General features: G+C 41.5%; 1 protein-coding gene across 4 annotated transcripts in view; it reads left to right on the forward strand.

The window, feature by feature from the left end:
- Nucleotides 1-1,830: 1,830 nt before the first annotated feature.
- The window catches only part of ptprsa (protein tyrosine phosphatase receptor type Sa), a 169,650-nt gene continuing 144,701 nt past the window's right edge, over nucleotides 1,831-26,779 (forward strand). For 2 of the 4 annotated variants that reach the window (XM_039598497.1, XM_039598498.1), the window contains exon 1: nucleotides 1,831-2,302. The gene's annotated coding sequence lies outside the window, so the exon portion shown is untranslated. The remainder of the gene's footprint in view (nucleotides 2,303-26,779) is intronic. The other 2 variants (XM_039598499.1, XM_039598500.1) reach the window with 2 other exon arrangements.

Consider the following 26,779-nt stretch of genomic DNA (forward strand, 5'->3'; position numbering starts at 1 on the left):
CTTTTTTTTTTTTTGCATGCGAGCATTTTCTGTTTGACAACATTGCTAAGCAGCGATTGTGATGAGGATCACCTTCCTTCACTTGGAAGCACAGCAGCTGACAGAAGGAGGGCAGCAGTTTCAACAAGGTTCACCGCTTGTTTCGAGGATCTTCAAACAGTACATGCTGCTATGTGATTTGGAAACAAGACGCAAACGATTAAACGCTCTCCCCCGAGCACTTGCCACATCTTCCGCTCTTTGAATTTACATGGCATTTATGAACACTCACAAGGAAAACAGAAAAAGCGGGAGTGGGATAGCTGGAGAAGAGGACTCCGGGAGTGGAGGAGTCTCATTATTCTGTTATGGATTGCACATGTCAGGCAGTAAGTGCTCTTTTTATCCTTCCAAAGCACTAGCCTCGGCCACTGAGCGCATTTCCCTACCCGAGTGAAATTTACCATGTTAAGGCTCACGCCACCAGGGGAATGGTGGTGAGAGCTCTGGGTCGCTGCTAAGATTTACCGCCTTGATTAAATAAAGGGCTCTGGTGTGAATAAGAGGCTGAGGGAGAAATCTTCGTAACATAAACACATGTTTTATACTCAACAGTAAATTGATTAGACCCCATCCTTACACAACACACACACACACACACACACACACACACTTTTACACCTCTTTATGGTGTGCTACATGTCACACTGGGTTTTAAACAAAGAACAGAAAGGGGGCAGTGGAGGATTGCTTGTGGCTCAGGGTGGCTTTCTGCCAGTACACAGCAAAGATGTGTCTTCTCAAAAGGGCTTGTTCCCATTTATTACTGCCTGCATACCTTGAAAAGTTCACCCAGGAAAAAAAAATTATTCCTCTCTTTTCTATTTGGGAAGAAGAGGTCTCTTATTTGATGCAGCATGCTTCACATATTGTAACACTTCCCAAAAAACCCTTTTGAATTCAGTCTCATGTTCTTCAAATTTCCAGCCTTTCCTTTAGTCCTTAAAGCTTTGCCATAATTAGCTGCATTTTGCTGGGACAAAGCATTAAAAAAAAAATCCACAGCTTAACATATGACAGTCTGGAACAAAGCAAAATGTAAGTGGTTTTAGCCAAAGACGGAGCAACAATTTTCAGTTTGCAAAGGTAGGTGAGTATGGGGTCAGCTGATTGATGTGCCTCCAGTGTGTGTCTAGGCTCCCTGCTGGACATAGTGGACACCAGCTGGCACTGTTCAAATTCAAATCCTACAAGCCAATCAGGATCGCCTTTTCAACTAAAAGCCAATGTGATTGGGTGACACCTTGTTTCAATTTATTCTAAGATGTGTGTGTGTGTGTGTGTGTGTGTGTGTGTGTGTGTGTGTGTCACACTTAATCACAATGGCAACACTTATTTCGACTTGTTCACTGGTCACTCTAATACAGTTTACAATAACTATGCTGATCGTTTTTGCAGGTTATGTGGGCTGATCTACACTGAACATCCACACAGTGAACATATGGAGAAAAGGTCAATTTGATCTACAGTTAGACTAAGAACAGTTTTACTTTAACCTGTGCTCTTAAAGAGACTTCATGTTGTTAAAAGCGTTTCATGTAAATGCATGTGTTTGCCTTTTCTTAGTCCTGCCACTGCAGCACAGATTTATAAACCCAAAGATCAGCAGCAGTAACTCGTTTCGTTACAGGCCACTTTGTGTTATGATTTCCTACTAACGTGCTTGAACGCACCACATGGTGCGATTTACGATGTAGGAGAAGTCAAGAGACGAAGTTTATGAGGCGGCATTGAACGCAGCACAGGACTCCCTATGTTTTTTCCCCCTCCGCTTCATAGGGGAGGGAGAATGTGGGGGGGTGTTTGACTCCTGTCTCCCCACCCCCAGCCCGTACGGAGTGGCTTTAGGAAGAAAAGAATCCAAACCTGCAACTCGGAGATAACGAGACACACACCAATAAAGAGATACACATTTGGAGATCCGCGCGCGGCGGTGTCGCGCACGGATTATTATAGGGCATTTTATTTTTCTTTCACTGAGGAGATTCTGGCTTGGAGCGTCTGATCTTGGGGGGGAAGGAATACAAATGTACGGAGAATAAAAGGAGTATTTCATACGTGCTCTCTCCGCTAACAAGTGACTGCCGCTGGAGAAAGTGGAATATAGTGTTTTTTTTCTGCCGCAGGAGATTCAACGTAACTGTTTATTTTTATTTGCTCTGAGGGAACTGACCGCTTACCTCGAGCATACGGATTTAAAACCTATCCCCAGTAAACCAACTGAGGGGGGTAGTCTCAAAAGTACTTTTCTCACGCCGCTGAAGTGAGTGCAACTTTTTCCTCCTTAACTCTTCTTAATGCTTGAAATCAGTTCAGGTGAAAGGTGCGAGACATAAGAGTGGGCTCGGGCTATATCTGTATGTTTATATATTTTCAGCTTTGCTGTGATTTTGTATCTCAGCTCGCTGGAGTAACCAAGAAGAGATGTTAATTTTAGTCCGTTTTTTCTCTTTCAACGTGCTTTCATAAATAAATCTTCCGTGAATGATTTTGTGTTAACATTCAAACAGAAAAACCAAAACTTTAGCATCTTTGTTTTTTTAGTGAGCTTTCTTACGATGGGGCTCTGCTTCTGTGGCATCTGAAGATAAAAATGCTTCTGTTACTCGCTCGCCTGTAGAGGGTAACCGTTAATCAGTAAGTGCAATGCTTGGCAGTATAGTCAAAAGTAACGGAATATTTAAGTATTTTGATAGTACTTAAATGTTTAAGTAACTTGCCTATTGAAAGGTTAGAGTGTGTTAAATGGTTACTGTAGGATTTACATTAAAAAGTACCAGGTGCCTTTTAATACCCCTCCAACACTATGGCAGTGTGAAAACGTATGGATAGTGGAATCATGGTTTGGATACATTTCCAGGCATGACCTTTGATGTTGTTCTTGTTCCTCTTATTATCCTCCTAATCATCACCATTAATATCATTTGTTTAAGATGATTTCCAGGTCATCTTAATTTTTATAACATTTGAGGCTAAACATTTTCCAAGGCAACGACCTTCACCAGAGAACACTGTCACCCTCCTCACCCCCAGTGCTCCCACCCTAACAGCAAATGAAAAGCAAAAAACAAAAGATTTGTACCTCTGCTGCTTTTTTAAATGGATTTTGTGGAATATATGAGCTCAAATATAGAGGTTTTGATTCTTGATGTTAGATGTTATTGAGGCAGTGAACTATCTGGGAAGTTTTGGAAGTTCAGAGGTGAGATGCGCCTTTGCTCTGAGGGAACGAATTCAGTCATGTGGACCTGTTATTGCTACTTACAGCATGTTTTGTCCCATTTCACGTCTCGCTTCACTTAAGACAATTTTCCAATCTGATGCATAATTAATAAGCTCTGTTCAGTCAAGCAAAATAGAAAGAAAGAAAACACATGATAAAATCCCCCTTTTTTGTAAATCCAACTCATCAGTTCTGCATTCCAGCATTCAATCAGCCTGCTAACTTAAATAAATAAACTCATTTGTCTTATGATGAGAGTCACATGTCTATTGTCAGTATCAAGAAGGAGTCTTGTCCTTTAGAGTAATTGGACAACACGTAAACCAAGACGCTGCATGTCAAGTGTGTTCTGGATTCTTAATGTGGCTTTAATTGAACAATTTATCACCCCTGATCACTGTCAAATAACTGGGCAAGAAAGACAACAGGCAACGAAAATGCCAAGGATTAAGCTGGCAGGCATATCCCACTAAGCGTGACCAGTGTGTCTGTCACAGCAGCATCTGCAAGGTGCTGTTTTATTTAATTTAGCCGATTTATTTATTTTTTGTATATAGAAATCACAAATCAGTGCCTGCTTGAGTGGCGCTCTCCTAAGAAGTGGCAACGCATAGCGGGGGAAGGAAGGGGCCAGGAGAACATTACATCCTTGAAAAACTTCTTTTATTGGACCAAACTTTTGATTTCTCCCCGGAGCTCCTTTCCCTACACTTGGAAGAAAAGCTAATTGAATTGTGCCCCGGATATGATGCTTTTTTTTTTCCTCCCCCAAGTATGGAGGTCTTGCAGAAGTGTCCTCCTCAGGGTTTTGAAATTCATTTCCTTTGCAATTTATTACTTTCTGAGCTGTTTTTCTTTATTTCCCCTACCTCAACAGTAGGGTGTATTCTCTCCATTTTTGAAAGCATCAAAGTGGAGAAGAGAGAGAGATCAAGATAGCTACAGGCGTTGCGTGCAATGAGTTATTCAGCCGTGTATTTTACTTGAGGTAATTGAACTTTTTAATCGTCTTTCTTTAATATTTTTGACATTTTTGACACACGACCGGCTTAAACACTGTGTGGTAATCAATTTTCATAGCACACGCAACGCTCTTGATGCCTTAAGACGCTTTTATTGTTTGACTTTCCAGACGTGGTGCTGAAACTGAAACTCACAACCATCAACATCTTTTCAAGTTGGTTTTTTTTTTTCTTCTTTTTAAAAAAATTGTCTATCTGTTACTTGCAAATACAATGTTTATTTTTGATGCTGGGGTGCAGTTGATGAGTGCTTGAAGTTTGTCACCCCCGATGCATCGGGGTATATGAAAGTATATGAAAAGCAGGTACATCATCTGGAGGCCAGAGATCACTAACCTCGACCAAGGCCAGTACTCAAATTAAACATCATCATTTATTTAAAAATACTCCGCGGACATATCGAGTAACATTATACATCAGCCCACAATTATGCTCATTACAACCCTGCAACACGCTTACATTCTGAAGCAACTGATGTTACTCGCACACTACCTTAAGTGGGGCCCTTTAATGAAGTATTTCTACTGAGAAACCAATGTAAGTCGTCCATTGGTTGATTAAGGACCCATGGTAACATTTGTTAGCTACTGGGAGGCCCCCTAAAGCCCGTCTGTTATGCAGCTGTCTGCTACACAACCTCTCAAGCTGGTGCTGATGTGACTAAATTTCCAGGATATACACCAAAATGCATTAAGCTGTTTCTTTGCCCATGTGCCACCTCTCTAGTCAGTTTAATGAAAATCGGCCTAGCAGTATTTGCATAATCCTTCTCACAGACAAATAGACAAACTGCAACAAAAACATAACCCCTATGGTAGAGGTAATAAAAACTGTGACCCAGTTCCACTGGCAGCCACACAAGCTCATGCCTTTACACTCCCTCCACCATGTTTGACAAATGATGTTGGACATGTTTGGATTATGAATCCTTCCTTCCCTTCTTAACATTCAGATAAGTTTATTTTAGGTTCTCTTAAGAACTTTGACCTTATGATATACCTTTTGATATACCTCTACTAATATAAACTTGACTTTATTTACTTTACTTCATTTGCAAGGTTGTAAAATATTTAGCAGTTATGACAATACCAAAGCATCAGTCAATGCATTTATCTTACTCAAGAGGACACAACGATATTACACACTTAATTTGTCTATTTTTTTAGGCTTTTAGGACCACTTTCTTACTAGCCTGTGCCCTGTTTATTTTATTCAAATCCAAATTAACAGAGTTTTGGTGGCATCGAGTGCTTTGCAATTATTCACATTGCACTTAACGCAACAACACAGTTAATAACAGCTGCTCTGAAGTGACTGTTGTGGTAGAGAGAAAGAGAGAAATGTGGCACGTTATGCAGAGGCGCTGTTGCACTCACAGCTAATTGTGTTTATTCATTTTAATTTGCTCCGAGTGCTAAATCAGTGCTCTTCCAGCGACACGAGGTGCAATTAGCTTGACTGTGAAAACAGGAGGCAGTGTGTCTTCTAAAGTGTCCCCTCCTCTCCTCTTTGATTTGTGGATTATCCATCCTTTGTCCTTCACATTTCTTCCTACTTAACCAGGCTGGAGAAGCCCTCGATAAAAGTAGCATCTAACAGCTTCATAGTGTGAGCGTCACCGTGCACACAGTGGGAAGATTACGTAAAATGTCGCAAAACTAAAATTCAATTTGTTTTCAGAAAAGAAGAGGTGTCGTTGGGTTTTTTTAAGTTTTTGATGGGTCATAGATTAGATGTACAGTTTAAAGAAATTTTAATGCAAAAGTAGTTGTTTTGCAGTGAAGTGTTGAGCTTCTGTATTTGAAAGTAAAGGGGTCACATTTGGGCATTGAACTCTAGCCTATTAGTTGTATGGTTTTACCAATAATAAAAAGTTATTACTGAACCCTCTTAGCCTGGAACAGCGATATATATGCCTATAAGTCTATGTTCATATGCAACTGTAAGACAACGCAGACTGTAGGGCAACAGAATACATGGTGGCTGTGTAAAGGCAAACAGCTCTATATGTTTTTGGCACTCTTTTTGTTGTTTTGTTGCATGATGAATGTTAGCAAAAACCCCACAGCATATCTTTGTCCACATCACTTTATCTGCGATGTGTGGTGCACTGCATTACATACCATGTACCTGTTTTTGAGTTTTGAAACAAGTCAGATCAGACCTCTGTTTGTGCAAGCCCAGTTACCAAGAAACACCTTCTGCTTTCCTGAGAGACAGAAAAAAAAACAAGATTAAAAGATAAATGCAAACTGCAGGTTGGCAGTTTTCTAGTAGATCTCTTCAATTTACTGGATGCTCCTGTTATCTCCTTGTCCATAGGTGGAGACACGTGAGACTTGTGACTTGCAGTCTGAGAGAACTATTCGCTCAGGCACCAGTGTTTGGATGCTTTAGGTCTAAAGTTTGTAGCTCAATTCCCTTTAGAACTTTGTTCCGAACTGGCGGGGAACCCCCAAAAGTCACAGTTTACCCACCAACTGAAGTCTAAAGGTTACCACTCCAAAGAAGGCCATCAATGGATTTGAACAGAGATGACACGGGTTGAGAGGCATGGGGCCAGATAAGACAAGGCTGTGATAACGTGTGTGAACTCAGCAGCATTGATCTGTTTCTGGCTGACTCTAAGTCCCCTTTGCATCTTGGCTGTCTCTTGGGCTCCTCTGGTGTTTTCTCATCCTTGGTTTTCTTCATGCCTCTGTCTTCTTCACTTAATTTGTTTCTTTCCCTCAGAAATCTTTCTCCATTTTCCTATTTAGTTTTCTGGCTTTTGACACAACTCAAAAATGTCCAGGTGTAAAATACCGGGGATTAAGATAAGATTCAAAACTCTTCTCTGTCTCTACGTGTCACTCGTGCATATTTGAATCCATATGTCACGCCCTTTCTTTTTTCCTGATTGCATTGCTTTTTTTAAATTTATCATATCATCGGCACATTTATTATTTATACCTGAATATTATATTTCCTAGAGATATGCCTTAGTTGGAGAATGTGCAGTCATATTATTGTGTTGTATGCAGAGGTGAAGGTAGACCCTCATGCGCATGAACGTACTAATCTCTGCCAGACTATCTGCTAAAGCTTTTGAGAATACATAAGCACACTGCAACCTCCCCAGCTTCCTGCCCATCCCGTTTGGTTCCACCAGGTTTTAGAAAAATGATTCGCTTCAGCTCCTTCTGATGAAGTGACAGTAATCTGCTTTTGACTACAAGCAGGAGCAGACCTTCTGTTGATGCCTGCTACTTCCTCATACAGTTCAGCCTCGTGTAAGATGTAACACCCTTGAACAAGCATAGCGCCTGAGAGAGAAAACTGTACCAGACACAGAGTTTTCACACAAACACCAGTTTACTCTCATTTCCCTATGGCCCTGAACCCATCCCCTTTTATAGTTATAGAGTTAATGTGAAGTCCTGCCTCATGGTGAGAAGTAATTAACAGTCTGTGACAGCCTACAAATGGGTGTGTCTGGTCCTGTCTCTCTGCCTGCATCCCCTATGGGGGTCTCCTGATGCTTGCTGTTGGGCTGTTCCTATGTTAAGTGTGATTACCAGCTGGCTTCTCCCAGATTGATGCACTGAGGTTCCCCTTGGGGTGTCTGCCTCCTTCTTGTCTTTGCAAAATAAGTCTGGCAGGAAAGGCTGTCCTGTGCCCTGGCAGTTTGACCCCTGTGAGGTTTTACACAGGGGTGGTAGCCTGTTTATGTCTGTGTGTGTTTGGGGAGGTTAAACCTGACGGATTCAAACAGGTTGCAGTTAGCTCATTTAAACCCTGCTCTTGTAGGCCATTCGATGGAGCACATTTGACTGTTGAGTCATCTGCACAAAACATATCTGAGAACTAGTTTTAAAAAACACTGTAGTTTGAGTCAGTTTGAGCTTTGTAAGGTAAAAACTTTTCTAACACTTTACCAGGAATGCGTCTACCATCTTGTCTTTCCATTTAAGTATGTTTTAACTTAACATACTTAATGTCTTGTTGCACCCAGCTTTCATAACCACATTTGATTTAGCTATTGGTGCTTTGCTAAATGGACAGTCTAACTCGTGCTTCAATGACAAAGGCTCATTGATTTGTTAATGTTCTGCATCATCCCTCCATTTCTTACAAACTCCTCCAATTACATATACAATTGATAGAGTAAGCAACCAGTATGATGAGAGCAGCTTTTATATAAATGTGCCAAAATCGAACTTTTTTACATTTGGATCAAGCTTTAGCTTGAGAATAGTGCTGCAGTGTCTTTCTTCTAAAAACAACCTGGATTTGATGTTGAAAAGGCTGCACAATGCACACACAAAGTGCACACAGTATGCCGTTATTGTTGCATTTATTGCTAATTGAAACTGTGTTAGTGAATTCATACATTAGCAGAGCATTGTTGAACCTTTTTTTTATTCTAAGGGTCACAGCTTTAACTAATTCACACCAAACATGGGCTTATCCCAGGTTGTTGCTCCAGTGTGGTGTTGTAATGAGATGTGAGTGGGTTTGTGTGTGCATGTGTGTGCTAAAAAGCTGTTAATCCGCTGGTGCTTATTGTGCAGACACAGAAAGCTCAAGGCAAGATGGCTTGGCACCATTCAGATGACTCCCCCCACCCCCATCACCACCACACCCCATCTGTGTCCCCACCACTACCACCACCACCCCGTCCTTTTGTTCCTGCCCTCTCCACCACATGCACAACCTCACCCAAACTTTAGGGGACATCTGTTACAAGGGGAAAAGAAAAAAGGAGCGGAAAGGGAGGGAGGAGGAGAGCGCAAGGAGGTACTCTTAGCTAAGGGGTGGCAGGTGAGGGATGGAGGTCGCAGAGAAACACGTGTAATCAGGGTAGTGGGGGTTGTCATAGAGTAGAGAAAGGGGAGTGGGGTAGCTAAAGAGGAGTAGGCAGATAATTGATGGATGGAAGTAATTGTGTGTAATGCAAGCAACGAAACATGGGCCTCTGGGAAAAAGAGAGATTGAGAGGGAGAAAGAGAGGAAGCTAGTGAATTGCAGTTGGGGGGGTTAAAGAGAGGAAAGGGAATAATGAAGAGAGGCAGTGTGCAAAAATTAGGAGGCTAGGAAAGAGGAGAGAGCGATAGGGAGAGAATGAGAAAATGAATAGAGGGAGCATGCTTAAAGAGAGGGAAGCAGGAGAAGCAGAAAAAGGGAGGGGGCTGCTGTTCCGTTGCATCATGCAGTGTGAGCTGGGGTTAAGAAGGAGTAACTACCTGCCTGTCAGGCTGATTGTTCATCCCTATGCATCAGGGGATACACGTCCTGGTTTATGAGAAATGGCGCAGATTCACTATGTGGGCCACTTAACCACAGAAAATGGCTGCATGTGCATCACTGGGAATACAAGCAGCGCTGGCAGTTTGGGCATTCTTCAGTGGTGATGATTGCTATAGATGCAGATGATGCTATCGCTTCCCTTAGTACAAGGAGGCCGTTATTAGATATTCTCATTTTACGCACTCTGTTTGCAGTCTGGCTCACTGGAATCATTTGTTTTGTATTAATAATTCCCCTACCACAACAAACCCTTTCCATCCAAAAGCCCGATCATCAGGCTTCCTCAATAATTACAACTTCTGCAGCCCGGGCGCCTTTTCAAACAGCACGCTGCCTCATCTTTCAGTGAAATGGAAACAAAGCCTATGTGCTCCAGTCTTGATGCACAAATTACAACGTACCAGTGGCATGTCAAAGAGAAAGAAGACAGCGAAGGCACCAGAGGCAAAATGCATTGAGTTTCCTCTCACTTTCTCACAGTGCAACACAAGCTTGTCTCCCAGTAGAGGAAGAAAAGTTTGTCAAGCGCATCACGGTGGAGAGAGTAAAACCTTCCCCAGCCCCTGGGAAGATAGAAGGTGACATTTGTATGTAAATGGAGACAGACACTCTCCACTGTATTCCAGCTGACAGGAAACAGAGTGGGCAACCTGGCGTTTTCTTTTCTTTTTTGAGAAGTTGAAGATTTTGTTGTTTCTCTGACATTTGTTTTCTGCTTCAAAGATGAATACCAAAAAACCCCGCTTTACACAGCGTGGTTGTGTTTATGAGGAAATGCTCTTGTGCAGCTGTCTCACAGATACACATGTGTATACACACACACGAACACACAAGCAAAGACTCAGTTTTTAACTGTTCCTTTAATCTACATACAGGTAGGTTTCTTGGTGTTTTTATGGTCTGAAGTCCAAGCATTGGCAGATTAATGGAAGTTGTTGCCTGGTTTTTATCACAGGCTGCTTTCTTTGGTTGATGCAGGTTTTATAGATTCAGAGATCAAAATAAATTAGGGCTGGAAACGAATGAAGAATAAACCAAGCAATCCCAATTGGGCTGTAGCACCTGCAGTGGCTGGCCCCCTAATTAACTCTCGAGTCTCGGTGTCGGAGAAGATAATCCTGATTAAAAAGTGATTGAGATTGGAGGAAGAATGACAGCAGCGCAATCAGAGATACCAGTCATGGCTGGGGAGATTAGCACCAGGGTGGTGGTGGGGAGGGGGGTTACCCCCTTGCTGCTGTCGCCCTTTTGTTTGTGGATCAAATCCAGGGCAGAATAACAGTTATAGAGATTTAGGTTTTTTTACTTCTGATTTTTGTACCACAGGGAAGATTGTCTAAGACACCAAACTGCCTTATAATTTTTGTGTTTTTCTTTGTTGTAGTTTTGACAATACAGAGCAGAGTAGCTGGTTACTTATTATATGAAAACTTATATCGCTAAGATACAAGAAAAAAATGCTTTAATTATTACAATTTAAATAGTGTCTATTGGAGACTTTGCGCTGGCATTTGCTGTGGCTATATAGATATATAGATGAGATAGCTAATTTGGCATATTAGGCATGTTTTCTGGAACAGAATTTAATTGAGGTGAAGGTGTTTTTCTGGGATTTCCTGGTTGGTATAAAGCATGCTGGCACATCTGACACCTGTGGTCTAAAATCAGAGATCAGAAAGTTGATTTTGAGACAGAAATTCAAATAAAGCACTTCAGTTACTCTGGAATAGACTAAAGTATTTTTTCTCTTGAGTGTCTCTGGATGTCATGCGTAGTCTAAGAAGGCTGTTTAAATCCATCCAGTTTAAGGTGTAAAATTTAAGCACCTGTTAGGTTATCTGGTGAAACACGGAATCAGAGTAGGAGGAATGTTTATGGATTTTCTTTTTAAGGGGAAACAAATAAAGCTGTTATCAGAGTCTATTTGTCGTCGATATGAGAAGATAGTGAGGAGGAAGCAGAGCCAGCATTGCTCAGATTCAGCTTGCAGCCTGATGCCACCAAGTGGGAACTAGAAGAGAAATACACTTCAGAGACAGGGAGACATACATTCCTACATGACAATATCAGGATCAGTGTCGTCCAACTGAAATCTCACCATACAGCAGTGAAATGATCAAGTTTTCTCAGAAAAACCTGAAGTGAGATTTACAAAACCATATTGCATGTTGTATCTGAGTGATGCCCCTCATCTGCAGCAATGATGCTTCTTGTCCACTCCTCTCATTCTATCTTTCAGCCAAAGGGATAGATGGGAGTTATTTGGTGATAAATCCAGCCCCTGTCCCCACCCCTTAGGGCAGCCCCTGTGACATTTGTCATTATACCCTAATCTGTAGTCTCAACAGGGTGCAGGATAGGCCTGAAAACATGAAAGGGAAGAGAGAAGCGGGTTTGGCATGGAAATAGGGGTTGCTGTTCACAGTCCCATCATAGTTGCCCTTGGGTTAGTGTAGTGGAAAACCAGGGAGAGACTGGAACAATAAAAGCAAATGACTGAGTTTGGTGTGTGTGAGAGTGAAAGAGAGCGGGCAGAGACAGAGAGAGAGACAGGCAGCGAGACTGCAGGCTGAAGGGAAATGGAGACAGCAGTTTAGAAACAGGAGGTAGATGGAGAGCAGAGGGTCTCCCATTTTCATGGAAATAAAGGAGCACTAATGAATTTGAACGAGTGCCCTCCAGGGATATACCATAAGGGCAAAAATAGGAAGAAGCAGATTGGGGTTTAGGAGCTTTTTAAACTACAGCCAAACTGTCTTTTAGCACACAGGGGTGCACCCAATTCTGCAATCACTAAGATGGCCGCCGCCCCACTTGCCAACTGCCGTGGGATAGGCCTGTGCCAGGACCCAGAGAGGATTTGGTGCCAGAGGAGATGTGCCTAACTGGGCAGACTACATTACCTCCCTCGGCCAACACCTATCTAGCTCAGTTTTATTTACCTCGTTTGTGCAGCATTGTGCATGTTTGTTTTGTCACATTGCTGTGTAACAGTATGTGGTACAGTGAGCCTATTTTGTGGTATAATATAGTAGTAACTGCAAATGTTGATTAAGGGATAGCTTTCCCTTTGTAGTGCCCCAGAGAGTGTTAAGTTTAAATTGCATTTAGCGACAGGTCCATGAGTATTTGGACAGTGACACAGTTTTTGTGATATATTCCGTTAAGTTTGCAGCAAATATGATCATTTTTATACCCACTTCCTCTTTCTCAAGGGCTCAAACGTAAATGGACAATTGACTGACATGCAACTCCATGGCAAGATAAGGTACTTGTTATTATTAATAAAACTAGAAAACTAGAACAACTAGCTAGAAAACTAAGACAGAAACCATTAGAAAGAGAGTGAAAATACAAAGACTGACCATATAAACAATCAAGTACATTTCTGAAAAGAAGCAATGCACTGGCCAGTTTAGCAACATCAAAAAGTCTGGAAGACTAAGTCATCTAGCCAAGCCATGAACATGCTTAAGAAATTAGGCGTATCATTGTCAAAGTCTACAATCAAAAGGCAGCATTATGAATGTAAATACAGACAGGTTTAAAATGGGTTACAAACAACTCAGGATAAGGAAGTTCTTGGTTTATTTTTTGTAAGAAAGCAAATGCACCTGTCTAACTCAGATGTAATCAAGATTCATTTGTACCAGAATGATGGAAAAAGAAAGGTATTTAGAAGGAAACACCTTATGGTCCAACGCATACCACATCATCTGTCAAACATGATGGAGGCAATGTTATGGCCTGTTATGAGCAGTTTTGGCTGCCACTGGAACCGGGTCACTAGTGTTTATTGATGATGTGGCTGCTGATAGAAGTAGCAGGATGAATTCTGTTGTGTACAAGGCTATACTCTGTGCTCAGATTCTGACAAATGCTGCAAAACTGACAGTGCTTCACAATGCAAATGGATAATGACCCAAAGCATTCTGCAAACCAACCCAAGAGTTTCTCAAACATTTATCAAAAAATAGTATATTATTCAGTTGCCAAATCAGTTACCTGACTCCAACCCAACATACTTTTACTGAAGACAAGTTGCTGAAATTAGTGAAGACAAAGTGAAGGCAGAGAAACCCACAAATAGCAAGAACTGAATGTGGCTGCAGGACCGGTCTTGTAGAGCATTTCAGGGGAGAAAATAAAGCATTTGGTGATGTCATGCAAATGCAAATGATTTTCATCCAAGTACAAAAACAGTCCTCATATTTAGTCATTGAAAATGGGGAACCATGTATTAATACATTCGTAAACTGCTGATGCAATGAGTTTGTTACCCACTTGAGTTAAAGATGAACATCCGCATTTCAATGACACATTGACTTAAATTTCACTGTAGTACTTCCTGATACTTTTGGACCATAATATATGAACAGTTTACACCAAAACCCACATTTAATCATCAGTTTTTCATGTGAACAATGTTAGAAGTCTTGGTTATCCATGGAGCCGACATTTAACAAAGGTTTTAGTACTCAAAGGACTCTGAGTTTGCCTGGAGTCTACACTTACATACCTTATCTATCATTTTTACAACGTGTTGTTTTACCACACGAAGAGACCAACTGCTGCCTGTGGCATCTACCCCCATGTAGAGGTAATGGTCCTGCCCCCAGGCCGTGAGCCTAGCCAGTTAATAATGAAGTGGGCCCCTCTATTGTAAGTCACAGAGGGAACTTGTTTGGCTGGTGCCTTTGGGAGCATTGCTTATGAGTAGCATTATGTTATGAGTGGCAGTCTCCCCTCAGTGCAGGCAGACGATCAGGAAAAGAAGGAAAGCAGCTTTGAGCGTGATGGATGGTGGGATCTTAATATTTAAGGGTTACCTATAATGGTAATTTTAGCTGAATTTTGATTTTTCTGCATTTCTTTTAAGACTTCACTAGTGTACATATTGTATTCACAGTTCAATCCTCGTTTAGCTTAAACTGGCTCCCTCACTTTATCTTGTATGAAATTGTTTTAGCTTCTTTTCTTATAAGCTTTTCTCCCAAAAGGCCGCTATATTTTTCTTTTCTGATCATCTGCAGAGCCCAGAGTTTCTTAACACCGCCTTTCCTCTTGCCTTGTTTTCCCCAGAAAACAAAGTTTAAACCTTTTAAGAAACGTTAACCTTCTAAGTAAGCAATGAAGATTAAATGCAACTCATCTATACAATACAAAATGGACAGCACAAATGTATAGAGCAGCTAAAATTACAGCAGGATGTCTCTGACTGATAAATATTAGACTGGCACACTGTGGAACATGACAGTGTTAGTATGCATTATTGTCATTTATTATCATTATTATTATTATTATTATTATAAATGAGGATTATTATTGTTATTATACTCAAGTATTATTATACCTTTAAAGTACCTTTAAAGTACCTTTAAAGACGGGCTGTTTCCTTGGAATAAACTGTGGTGCTGCCTTGAAGACACGACCACAGTAAAACCATGCTGTGCTGACGTCAGCGTGTTTGAAACAGAGCTCTTGAAAGCCTGTGTTTTTAGCACATAACAATTACTTTCACACAGCAGAAAAAATCAAAAAAGCAGAATATGCCCCATCAAAAGAGAAACTGAAGAACTGAGACCTGAGATGTTCTGTCATATCTGTGTGCAGTCTGAATCGGTCTCTGTTTTATCCCTGTGGGATATTGGTATTTTCATTCAATATAAGGCTTTGGTGAAAAACATATAGCGCATGTGTGGTGCAGATCTACTCAATTTAATCTATGCTCATTTTGCATTGAACCCATGAGATACATACACCCTGTATCACAGTGTTGATGGGTTTGAAAACCTTGGTTATAAACCTCAGAGTCACTCTAAATTACATGAGATTGCATTGAATAATTACAATTTTAAGCTTTACTTTATTATCTGTCCATATGCAAGCTTCTTCTGTTAATCACACAAGTGTGCGTAATATCTCTCTCTCGCTCTCACTCATCGCTCTGTTTTGTTCTCCTGCTTTTTTCCCAGCAAGGCAAATAAATCATTTTAGGCGTCATTGATTGCTTCCCAGAGCTGAGTAATCAAAGCGGGGCAGTATTTGACCCACACTGAACCTGATGCTAAGCAGAGGGATGTGGTTTTGTTGTAAACAAGAGTATACTGGTGGTGGCCGATGGCTGCCTCCTCTGGTCCCGCCAGATGTTTCCTTCTTTTAAAACAGAGTTCTTCCCTCCCACTCTTTGTAACATTAAAAAAGCGACAAAATCAAGAATCACAGCTTCATAGCTCTAGCAAAATTAATACATTTGCTTGGCCTTGGGGCTAATATGTAAATTAATTGTGTACGAAGTAAAGAAATGCAAACTTTCAAGAAAGGTGGGAAAGTGATTTTTATTCCCCTCTATGCAGTAAGCAGTGAAAGTGTGACATTTTTGTTAAATTGCCCCTTGCATGCTGACATCCAAGCTTACGCCTATCAGGCAGGCTGGAGTTGAACATAGTAAGTTTAGAGAAAGGAGCCAGGAGGAACCTTGAGGAACCTGGGCCAGTTATTTTTCTTCATTTCAAGCGCGTCCTACACTTCAAAGTGGGAATTTCACACAAAATGTTCTGGTTTTTACCCCCTCCTCTGCTTTGTGTCGAATTTACGGCACATAAAATGGGTCTGGGAAGACTTTGTCAGAAGGTATCAGTAACCTAAGATGACTCTGTCTGCATGTATGTGTGTGAGTGTGTTTTTGGGCAGCTTGTGGGGCTCTATGTAGACGTGCATGTCTGTGTGTTGCGCATATCCATAGAGGCCTGCAGTTGCCTGAAGTGGTGGTCTGACTTTTGTTAATGAGATGGAATCCAGAAAGTGCCAACTATGTGTGGAGTCATGGCTAGATAGGTCTGACCCCTGTGGTTTTACGGTTAAAAAGAGAGATTTCTGAGTAAGCCTTTTCACTTGTTGAAGTCGGCAGCTGTGCTGAAAAGTAACAGAAATTAAAATTCTCAGAGTCTTTCAAATGAAATATGCAACAATTACAACACAATTCCAGTGTACTAATGATTTTGATGTCAATGAGATAAAAGGTATCCATGGAGTGAAATGGCTGGCATACCACTGCAAATGAGCTTTTGCTTGTGTGCATATCGCTTTTGTGCGGAGAGGATTCAGTGGTTATTAGCCTGTTCGAGCACCTTTAATTTTTTTATACCAGGTTTGTAATTGAAACCTCTACTTGATGGCTTCCACTTTTAATAGCTGAAGCCAGTGCTCGCATGCAAACAGATAAGGCTGTCCTATCCAAAATAGAGTTGTGTACGTGAGCGCTCACACATATTGTTACTGCTCAACTGTACCTTCGTCTGTATTAGCGTGTGATCATAACATAATTTAACAACAACCATCTGTGCATATGAAGGTTGTGCTCGCATTTCACATCTGCAATCCTCAGTGGTTATGTGGAGAATAGAGTAGCATTTAACTGTAACCCATTTTGGGTTAAGTAATTTGTCTGCCTCCTGCTTGGTCTATCATATGATTCCCTCAGAGCTTATCACCTCGCCCCATTTTCACCCCTAAGTGAGTGCAAACAGGGTTACTCAGGGGTGGTCAGTCATTCCTTCGCCCTCGTCGTCATGTGACCTTGGCTTCTGCCCGCATGACTTCAATTTATCTCCTGGCCCAACAACGGTGTAATTGACTCTTGAAGAACAAACAGGAGGACACCTTGCTGTCCAACAGTCACACAAGACATGTTGCAATTTAAAATATTCTTTTGCTATGTTTTTACACTGCAAATTAAATCTGTTGTGCTTAAGATGTTTACAAGAGTTCAAATCCTTGCCCACCAGCATCCAAAGCATTCCAAAGAACCCCCTCCTCCATGAAGCCAATTTGCACTTCGGCTTTGAATAGCAGCCAAATGTGCAAGCTATTTTTACCCAGAGTCCATGGGCTCACTTGATCTGAGTCGGTGCAGGTCGTTAGCTGAGGCGATTGCATGCACTTGACCTGTTGGCCCCGGGTAGCATAGGCACACAGCACTGGGCGCTGAGAAAAAGAGGGCGGGAGAAAGGGAGAAAGAAGAATGTTGAGGTGTGTGTGTGTGTTTTATAAGCAGGATCTTATTTTATTAGGAAGGAAGAAGAGAGATGGAGGCAAGGAGTAGGAGGTAGAGTTGAAGGAGGAGGAGGGTAGATGCAGTGATTCCTTTGAGACCAAAGCTTCCAGCCCTATCAAGGAGAATACTGGAAAGGGAGGAAAGGAAACAAGAGGGGAGGAAGTGAGGAAGCTAGATCGTGAACGCAAGTTTTAAAAAGCTGGAAAGGGAGAAGGAGAAACCGACAAGGAAGCGTCATTAGTTCACTCACAGATTAGCATGTCAGCGCATTGTTGGGTATGGAAGAGAAGGCACTGGAAAGACATGGCCGACTACTCCATAACAGAAATGCTCTCCTTTCTTTATCCCTACTTTCTTGCTTCTTTACCCTCCCCTATTATTAAGAAGAAAAAAGAAGAAGTGAAATGTGTTGTAGCTGTAATCTTCAGCTTTGATGCATTCAGTTACAAAACTTTCCCCCTTATTTCAGGTCATTCATTTCTACCTCGGCACCTCCTTCCTTCCTTGCTTCCTCTGCCTCGACTGGAGTTGGTGTCTTTGGATGACCTCTGCGGTGGGGGAAAATGGGTTAAAAGCTGCGGATCGAAATAGTATCAGCTGATAAAGGCAGCAGGTGATTTGGAGTGCTATATCCACTTGAAGCAAGATTTGATTTCTCGCCTGCACTGAATTCAAAGGTTTCCTATTGACTATTACGGTCCTGTTTAATTCTGTTTGAACTCTTCTCATGAGTAAACATGGCACCATGGTGCAGTACCATTTGGCTTGTCAGGACACAACTTTTTTTTCCCTCCCATCACTTTCTGGGCTGATGTCATGCTTGTTGTAGTGCTGTTGACACAAGGTGAATTATGTTCCCTTCTGCTTTCATCTAGCAGCATCCGACTCATCACCTGGCACTCCACAAGAATTCAGATGACACCTCTTGATGTTAACTTTGGTTGCAGCATTCCTCCCAGCAAATATCAACCCAGCATTCAGTCAGCATAAAGTACCGCCACCAAGCTTCCCTTCCGCCCTCTCTGCCCTCTCAAGCTAGTAACTGTGATGGTTACCAGCCCAGTTAAGCATGCTACGAAATTTAGTTTGCAGATCCTCAGTGCTCACCTTTCCTTCAGTGTTGGCCCTCTATTATGGTACACTAGCAGTTGCTGTCACCTGATGCTATCATCTTGTCCTTCACACGTCGACTCAAATTTCACAGCAGACCGCAGTTTTGACAAACGGGGACTTTACACTGTCAAACAAGTCAGCCCCTCGGAGAAGACTGTTGATTGGATTAGCATCAAGACATTGCCATGGCATCTTTAGGAAGTAGATGGAACAGCTGTTGACAATTTAAGTTGTGCTTGGGACTGGGATGTTTTTTTTGCAACGTGGTAGCATTTTCTGACGGAAACCTTGCTATATTCATTTCCTTACTCCTTTCAAGTTGTTACACCTCAGGTGTGTTGTGGTTCCCTGCGGCACTGCATTTAAGGAGAACTATCTCCTTTGCCACTAAACACCTTCGTGCATCCATGATTACCTGAAGTACTCCACCGATTGACCCTGTAAATGCTATCACATGATATTTAGATGTGAATAATTGCAGTCAAAGTTATGTCGTGTAGGAACTCGCCTTTGTTCAAAGCTGAGGGTGACTGAACCTGTGCACAATCCAATCCCACAGTTGTTTCGGAACTACATTTAGTCTGACAGCTATTGCTATACTTAGCCCCAGTGGACTGTTCCAACATGGTGAAAGGGTTTGGGCTACGTTTCTTTTCTTTCTTGTTTTTCTGGGAGGATTTTCAGGAAGTATGCAAACTGTTTTCAAACAGGCTGCTTTCACGTTTACATAGTTACAAACTTTTTCTCATGGGACAGAAAAGCTACATGAGAATATGGTAAACAAAAATACTGTGTCGAAAAAGACAAAAACTGTAAATTAACAGCTTACAGCGCACCAGTGGTTGGCTGTGGGAGGTAGAGCAGGTCACCTACTAATCAGAAAGTTGGTGGTTCGACCCCATCTGCTCCAGTCTGCATGAAAAAAGTGCAGGTATAATTGGGTGAATGAGGCAAGTTGTATAAAAGTGCTCAGAGTAAAAAAGTGCTATATAAGAACCTGTCCGTTTACCAGTGTTATACAGGTATACAGAGGGAGTTGATTGTCTTGCTCAGAAGCATGTGAGCTGCAGGGGTGGTAGAACAGTTTGTCATGAGTATTGGGTTATTGCCTGAAACCTGACCAAAAAGGGCTTTTTCTGAGACATAATCCACTTCACATCAAGACTGACATGTCTATGCAGTTAGACTTGGCGTGCATACTGGTACATTAACTTTGGAAAAAAGTCATGTGACAACTGGGAAACAACCACCAACACAGTACTCACACGTTTCCTAGTGAAAAAGGCCATGTGGATCAAAGGAGCTATTGCTAGAGAGACCTAAATGTATATTTTCAGGCCAATAACAGCTTAGAGAGTAAAGAAAACAAACAAACTATAATATAAAGATGCCTTCGTTACTTTTAGTGCTATCTTGCATTCCTGACAAAATGCCAAAAATGTAAAGATAGGATAGAAAATTCAGGCCGTTTGTTTGGGGTTATTATACCCTGGAGTCATAATGTTTTAATTTGGCTCAGCCCCCATACCCCCCCTCCTCCCAGTTGTGAAATTTCTGTGGCCTGCCGCCGCGCAAACAAAACACATTTAGCATAATTGCACCTTTGGTGTAGGCCTCTCTTCAAGGCAAGGTATTGATTTTCTCTCTCTCCCTCTGTCTCTTTCCCACTCCGCTCTTTGTTTTTGTTCTCCTCAGCTTTATTTTCCCTTTTGCATTCCTCAGCCGGAGCGCTCGATCCTTTGGCTTCTCTACACCCTCCCTGTCTCTCCTGCCCTGGATGGCGCTCAAGTGGAAAAATAGTAACAAGAATGCAATTCGATTACAGTTGCCAAAATAATGCTCACCTCATTGACCCTGAAAGCCTGTTGCCTACTGGCCCATCTTAGTTCTGCGTTAAAGTTGCAATCAAGTGCTGTGCTCAAGAAAAAGAAAAAAAAGCACTTGCAGCTGTGATTTGCAGTGTTGATTTGTTAAAGGGCACAACAGCAGCTTTGCAGCATGTGGGAGGAATCTTGCAGACGGCTTCCTCTGTGAAATTGGAGATGAGTGCAGTGGAGGTGTTTGGAGTCCTGCAGAGCGTGACGCACGTATATGCAAACTTTTGAACAGACAGTAGGTCTGTTAGGACAGTGGTGTGATGATTTATCTACAATGAAACATAATTAAATCGAACATTTTCCCCCCCTCTGGACAATCTGCCGTGTTCCTTCTTTACCAGCAGGATTTGCAGTGCTTCCTCGCTCTCCTCTCAGTGCACTGGTTTCTGTCTCAGCGTCTTATCATTCCTAAATGATCCGGTAACTTCCTCCACTCTTTAATTTACAAGCCACGGCAGGGCCCAGAACATTATGGACATTTTTACACTGATCGAAGAGCAGAGGCTCGGTGTCCGTTTCCATCCGTGTCTCATCTCAAAGTCTTTTTCCAGCTTGAGTTTGAAAGCTTTCGAACGCGTTCTCTCCCTCTTCTTCATAAGAAATATACACATCAGTACCTTTTCCAACCTGGGTAACATGGTCTTTACACATTTCTATAGTTCAAAAACATTTCCTGAACTTACTTTTTAAAAGATTTTTTAGAAACTATTAAGAAGTATAGAGGAGTAGTACATTTTTGTGTGTTTGAGTGATCACAGGATGTCAGCCTATTGTGGAAGTTAATGCAAAAGTCTCTTCTTTTTCTTTACATATGAAAACCCCGGTTGATGCAATACATTTTGCCAAACGGATAACTTCTCAAATGTGAAGCAGTCTGATTATCTCCCATGCAGCTTCAACTTCAAATGAAAAACCACTGTTGCAACTGGTTTGAGGACCACGAGGCAGTTCCTGGTTTTCTATTTTGATTCTCAATGTTTGAAATAGTCCAATCCGCCTTCCAGGGCTGAAGGGAAAGGTTACCTGTAGTGTGTATGTCCTCCTTACTTATTTCCGTAGTGCACCTCATTCCCTTACCTCTTGGATGTTAAGTGGAGGTTGAGTGGTACCAGTAGAGGCTGAATATTGGTTGTAGTCTTTTTGTGTAAATTGTCAGCTTCTCATGAATTTTTTATTCACACAGAGCAAGATTGGGGAAAGAGAGGGGATGTTAGTGCATTTACAATGGCTGTGTTATAGTGCCTGTTCTTGTGGTCTTTTTTGTTATGGTGTCTCTGCTTCAATTGTCATCTTTGTCTCTCTATTCCACTAAGAATTTTATACCTAATCCAATCTGCCATATTTCATAAACAAGCCAGAAGAAATGTATCTCAAAATATATGTAAACTTAGCCTTGGTCTGCTTTTGCCTTCAGGTGTCAGCTTCCTCTAATCTCAGCGTGACACTGAGAAGTGGAAAACGACATTTACCCATGGGCCTGTAATATCAATATAGTGCTTTCACATTTAGAACAAAAAAATGAAAAAAAGGTTAACATGACCATAACATTTATGAATTGCTGAGTTATTCGATTTAAATACGGTATTAAATATATAAAGGTTATATTAACCAAAAATCCACTATGAACTGAGCAATTTCTGTTGTTGTTGTTTTTCTCTTTTATTCACCTTGCTTGTGGTCTAGATGTCTGTTTAAGACTTACTGCCCACAATAACATCTAACTGCAATAACAGAGATATACTCACACACACACTGCTAGGTTATGAAACAGGTTCCCTGACCGGAAATGCTTTTTAAGGGATTTTTGGTCAGTGACTAAGACTGTAGCCATTGTTTGAGTTAAAGAAGGTTTTGAGACACTCAGTAGAGGCCATGCAGCTGAACAGATTTTCATGGGTGCTGGGGTTATTGGAGTGGTGGACCAATATCAAAATGAAAATGGGCAACAGAAGAGTAAGCCTCAACTGTGGCCACAGAAAAGGTTCTGTTAAAGTTGTAGGAATGCAGGAAATTTCAAACAGATTCCTTAATCCCAGCCTAGGTTTTTGGTAGGTACAGGAGTGCTGAAAGGCTGTGCTAACAAAAGCAGTCAAACTGAGGAGTCATCTCAATGAGCTGTTAAACCTTGTATCCTTGTGAACTTTTAACCCTTACAAGGGCAGTCTCTGTGCTTTAGTGAGCTCCAAAATCTGACTAGGAAATATTACCAATATTTTACTATTCATTAGATAATTGAGTTAAAATGACTGAACTCCAGAACCTTAGATAAGAATGATAGCTTAGAAACTGGACTACAATTGTTAACTAAATGGGGATCCAAATGGCTTTTTTGTATTAGGGCTGATTACATTTATAAAGCAAGTGAGAATAATATCAAGCTTAAAAGAATAAAATAAGACATTATTGGAAAAAAAAAGCTGGGTTGGGATGATAGCTGCATTACAAGTGGATGACTTCATTGCAGAAATGATTTGAAATCAAAGACGAATGGTTAATGGTTTGAAACTGTGAGGAGAGGATGTGGGTTTGTTGCCATTTCCGATTGAAGGGATGGACGTTTCCTAATTAAAGTTGCCTCACATTTCTCAGGACAGTCATTTTCAGGTGTGAGATCTGTGCTTGGAAATTGGATTCTTGCACAACTGTTGCAGGTTACAATATGGCTGCACCGCTGCATTCCCTTATAAACAAAATATGGCAGGGTTGCTAGGTTTCTAATTAGAGCTGGCAGGATGTTAACGCAGGTTTAATGTAAATAGTGATATGCAGGACAACCAACACTTACCAACCTTGTTGCATTGTGGAGCCTCTAGAGGGCGGACTACAAGTCATTCAGGTGCCTATATGTAGAGATGTACACGCAGACTCTTGTTATTTCTCCTTCCTTTATCCCTATATTTGCATCTTACATCTAAATGCCAGGACAACTGCGATGTGATGTTGCCAAGTCTGTTAACATACATAAAACATAATTCCCACACAAACATACGTGGATACACATTCACATTCTTTTGAGTGTTTCTGAATACTCAAATGGCCATTCCCCTGCTGTACCTTTCTTTAAATAACTGAATTTGCACAGGTCAGCTGGACTTGTGTTTGTATATGTGTGAAAGGGAGACGGGCAGTCAGGAAGTCATTTAGGGCCCCTCAAGTCTGGTGGTGGAATGCAGAGTGGGGGTGGGTGGGTGAACAGCTTTTTAGTCTGACAGAGAAGGTTAGTGAGTGAGAGTGGTTCTCTGAATTCACGGACACACATGCACCTTTTACACCTTACTATAGCTCACATTATGAATACGCTCACACACAGATGTTCACTGTTTATTCAGCCCTCATCAGCTTTGATTCAGCACTCCACCTGAGCAGCTGCATGAAGTGTGTGTGTGTGTGTGTGTGTGTGTGTGTGTGTGTGTGTGTGTGTGTGTGTGTGTGTGTGTGTGTGTGTGTGTGTGTTCCTCGCAGCCAGGAATTTTCTATTTTTAGCAAATTCCTGGCCTTAGGTGGGGAAGAAATTAAGACTATATCAACAGGCAGAATATAGGTGAAAAAAATTTTTCTAGTGTTTTTTCTGTAAATCTTACACCTTTCTGTCCCTCCTCTATGTGACCTGAGCTGATCTACTGTATGTTCTGTAAACTGATAGCAGAGGAGGTTCCCAAAATAAGGCCTAAGCACTTCACCTCACCTGCTTTAGATAAAACAGGCACCAGAGAAAAATTTCACGTCAGCATTCTCTTACACCACACGGTCTGTGAAAATATCTGCCGCTGACTTTAACTGCAACTGTCCTATTCATTGTTCAGACCAGCTGTCTGTGAGACGACAGAATTCAGTCTGTATATACATCACACCCAACGGTGGCCAAGGAAGACTTAAAAATGCGACGGAAATGCCTCGTGTTGCAAAGCATTGCAAGAACACTTATTTGGAAAGCAAAATGTAGAATATGATATGTTAGCTCACTATGAATTGACATGCTGCTTGTGTTTTAGTATTTCCATATATGTCCAGTTATTTAGTTAGATGTCCAGAGCTCAGCAGCATTAAACTAATAAAGAAATGTGGGTTTGGAGTGTTTGGAATTTCAATGAACCTCAGATGCTTACTGATCGGAAAAGGGGGGGTAGGTAAAATTGATTTCTAGCTGAGCAAAAACAGATGCAAGTGAGCCAGTCAGCACACACACACACACACACACACACACACACACACACACACACACACAGATGTCAGGAAGAATAAGCCAGCACAAATGCACAATCACAGACACTCACACTTACCCAGACTACTCATGCACCCCTGTATTCAGGAGGAAGGTTAATTGAAGGTTATAACTGAGGAGCTGAAGACGAGAGGCTTTCAGCAGTAATGTGTGTGTGTGTGTTTCACCTCCTTTGCTCTCTCTGACCCCCCCCCCTTTCTACTCTCTCTCTCTCTTTCTCTCTCTCTGTCCTCCATCCAAAGCCCAGTCAAAATGTGCAGCCATGCAGATACCTACAATCTCATTAATTCAACCCATCGGCTATACTGCAGTGCTCTTTCTCTCTCCTTCTGTTCTTCTTCCATATGCAAACACTTCCTCTAAAAGGTTAATATAATCTGCCACTGCTGAGGTTAACTATCTGTGCATGCGCTCTAAGAAGTGATGTGTCGACACATCTCTCTTTTTGTATTTTTTTCTAAAAAGTGACATTAAAAGAACAGGAGGAAATTTTAGTTAGTAAAATGATTTGAATTTAAGCAATGTGATAATTAAGGCCATGTGCAGTAGGTTTCTATTTTTTTTTTACTTGAAATGACTTAAAAATTTAGCTACTCTATGTCTTAATCTTTGAATTCAGGGATTTCAGTCCTGTTGCCACAAGTATAAACACTTAGCTGTGCAGTCTGCTTTTACAAGCATTTGAATGGGCTCTTTACTGATTTTGAGTGTTGTACTGCACCACCAAAACACCCTCGCTCCAGCAAGTCAGTTTGTGAAATCTCTTCAATCGACTGTAAGTGGTACGCATTGTGGAAGCATTTCGGAACCACTGCATGTTCAGTTACAGAGCAGAGGTGGTGAGTTCTGAGGTGCATAGTGTATAAAAATCACCAACACACTGCTGACTCAGTAACTGCAGAGCTCCAAACCTTGTCTGGCATTAATATCAGCACAGAAACTGTGCGCCGGGAGCTTCATGTCATGAGTTTCCATGGCTGAGCAGCTCAAGTGGCACAGTACTTTTGTCCCTATAGTTTTTTGTTTAGCTTTTATTTCTTAAAGTTTTGGGGGGGGGGGTTAAGACATGAGGGCGAGCTCGGGCAAATGCTCCTTATGAAGTCAGAGTAAACTATTAAAAGGTGTTGTTTTCCTTATTAGCTGAAACCGATTGAACGTCCTCTTAATGTTATGTTGAGTGATATTAATTTAAATATTGAATACCTGTGAGCTATAGTAGGCCAGCTTTGTAGTGGCATCCTCTTTTACTTACCTGTAAATGTCAAAACAAGATAACTCTCAATTTTAAGTCTTTTGGACAAACATATTGACTTCCTGCCTGCAGGAGTGAAAATCTTTCCAGGGAAATGCCAGTGTACTTCAGTATCAAAATATGGCAGTCAATTTGTTTTTCAGCTTTTGCGCTGTTAACTGTTGGTTTGTCAATATAAAGGTGCAGCCTGTGATCATTGGCCAGTAGCTTGCGGTGATTATTAAAGGATTGCTATGTGACACAGAGCTACAATACAGAGGACAGAGCTATTTCCTAAACGTTAAGAACAGGGGGCTCAGATGATTATGTGTGTGGCTGCTAATGTGCGTGTTTGTATGTATACGGTACTTTGTATTCGTGTGTGTTTGTCTTTTTGTGTGTGTGCGTGACACTTGTGCTCAGTAGCTCTTTGTATCAGTATACATCAGGCTTTGTGTGCATGAGCCAGTGCATGTGTGTGCCCTTTTATCGTCACCCTCTTAGAGCCTCTCTCCCACACACACTCATTAAAATGTCATCCTAAGCAGGGTCATCTATTCTGTCTCTGGAATGCACTAGGCTGGGAGGGAGAGCGCAGGAGCCATATTGAGTTTCTGGAAAAACTGGACTGTGAGGGGTACAGAGCGTTATGTACATTTTTCTCTGCATGTATGTGTATCCAAGTGTATTTGCAGTCCTTTTTGACT

The sequence above is a fragment of the Oreochromis aureus genome, linkage group 15, assembly GCF_013358895.1.
Source record: "Oreochromis aureus strain Israel breed Guangdong linkage group 15, ZZ_aureus, whole genome shotgun sequence".
NCBI lineage: Eukaryota > Metazoa > Chordata > Actinopteri > Cichliformes > Cichlidae > Oreochromis > Oreochromis aureus.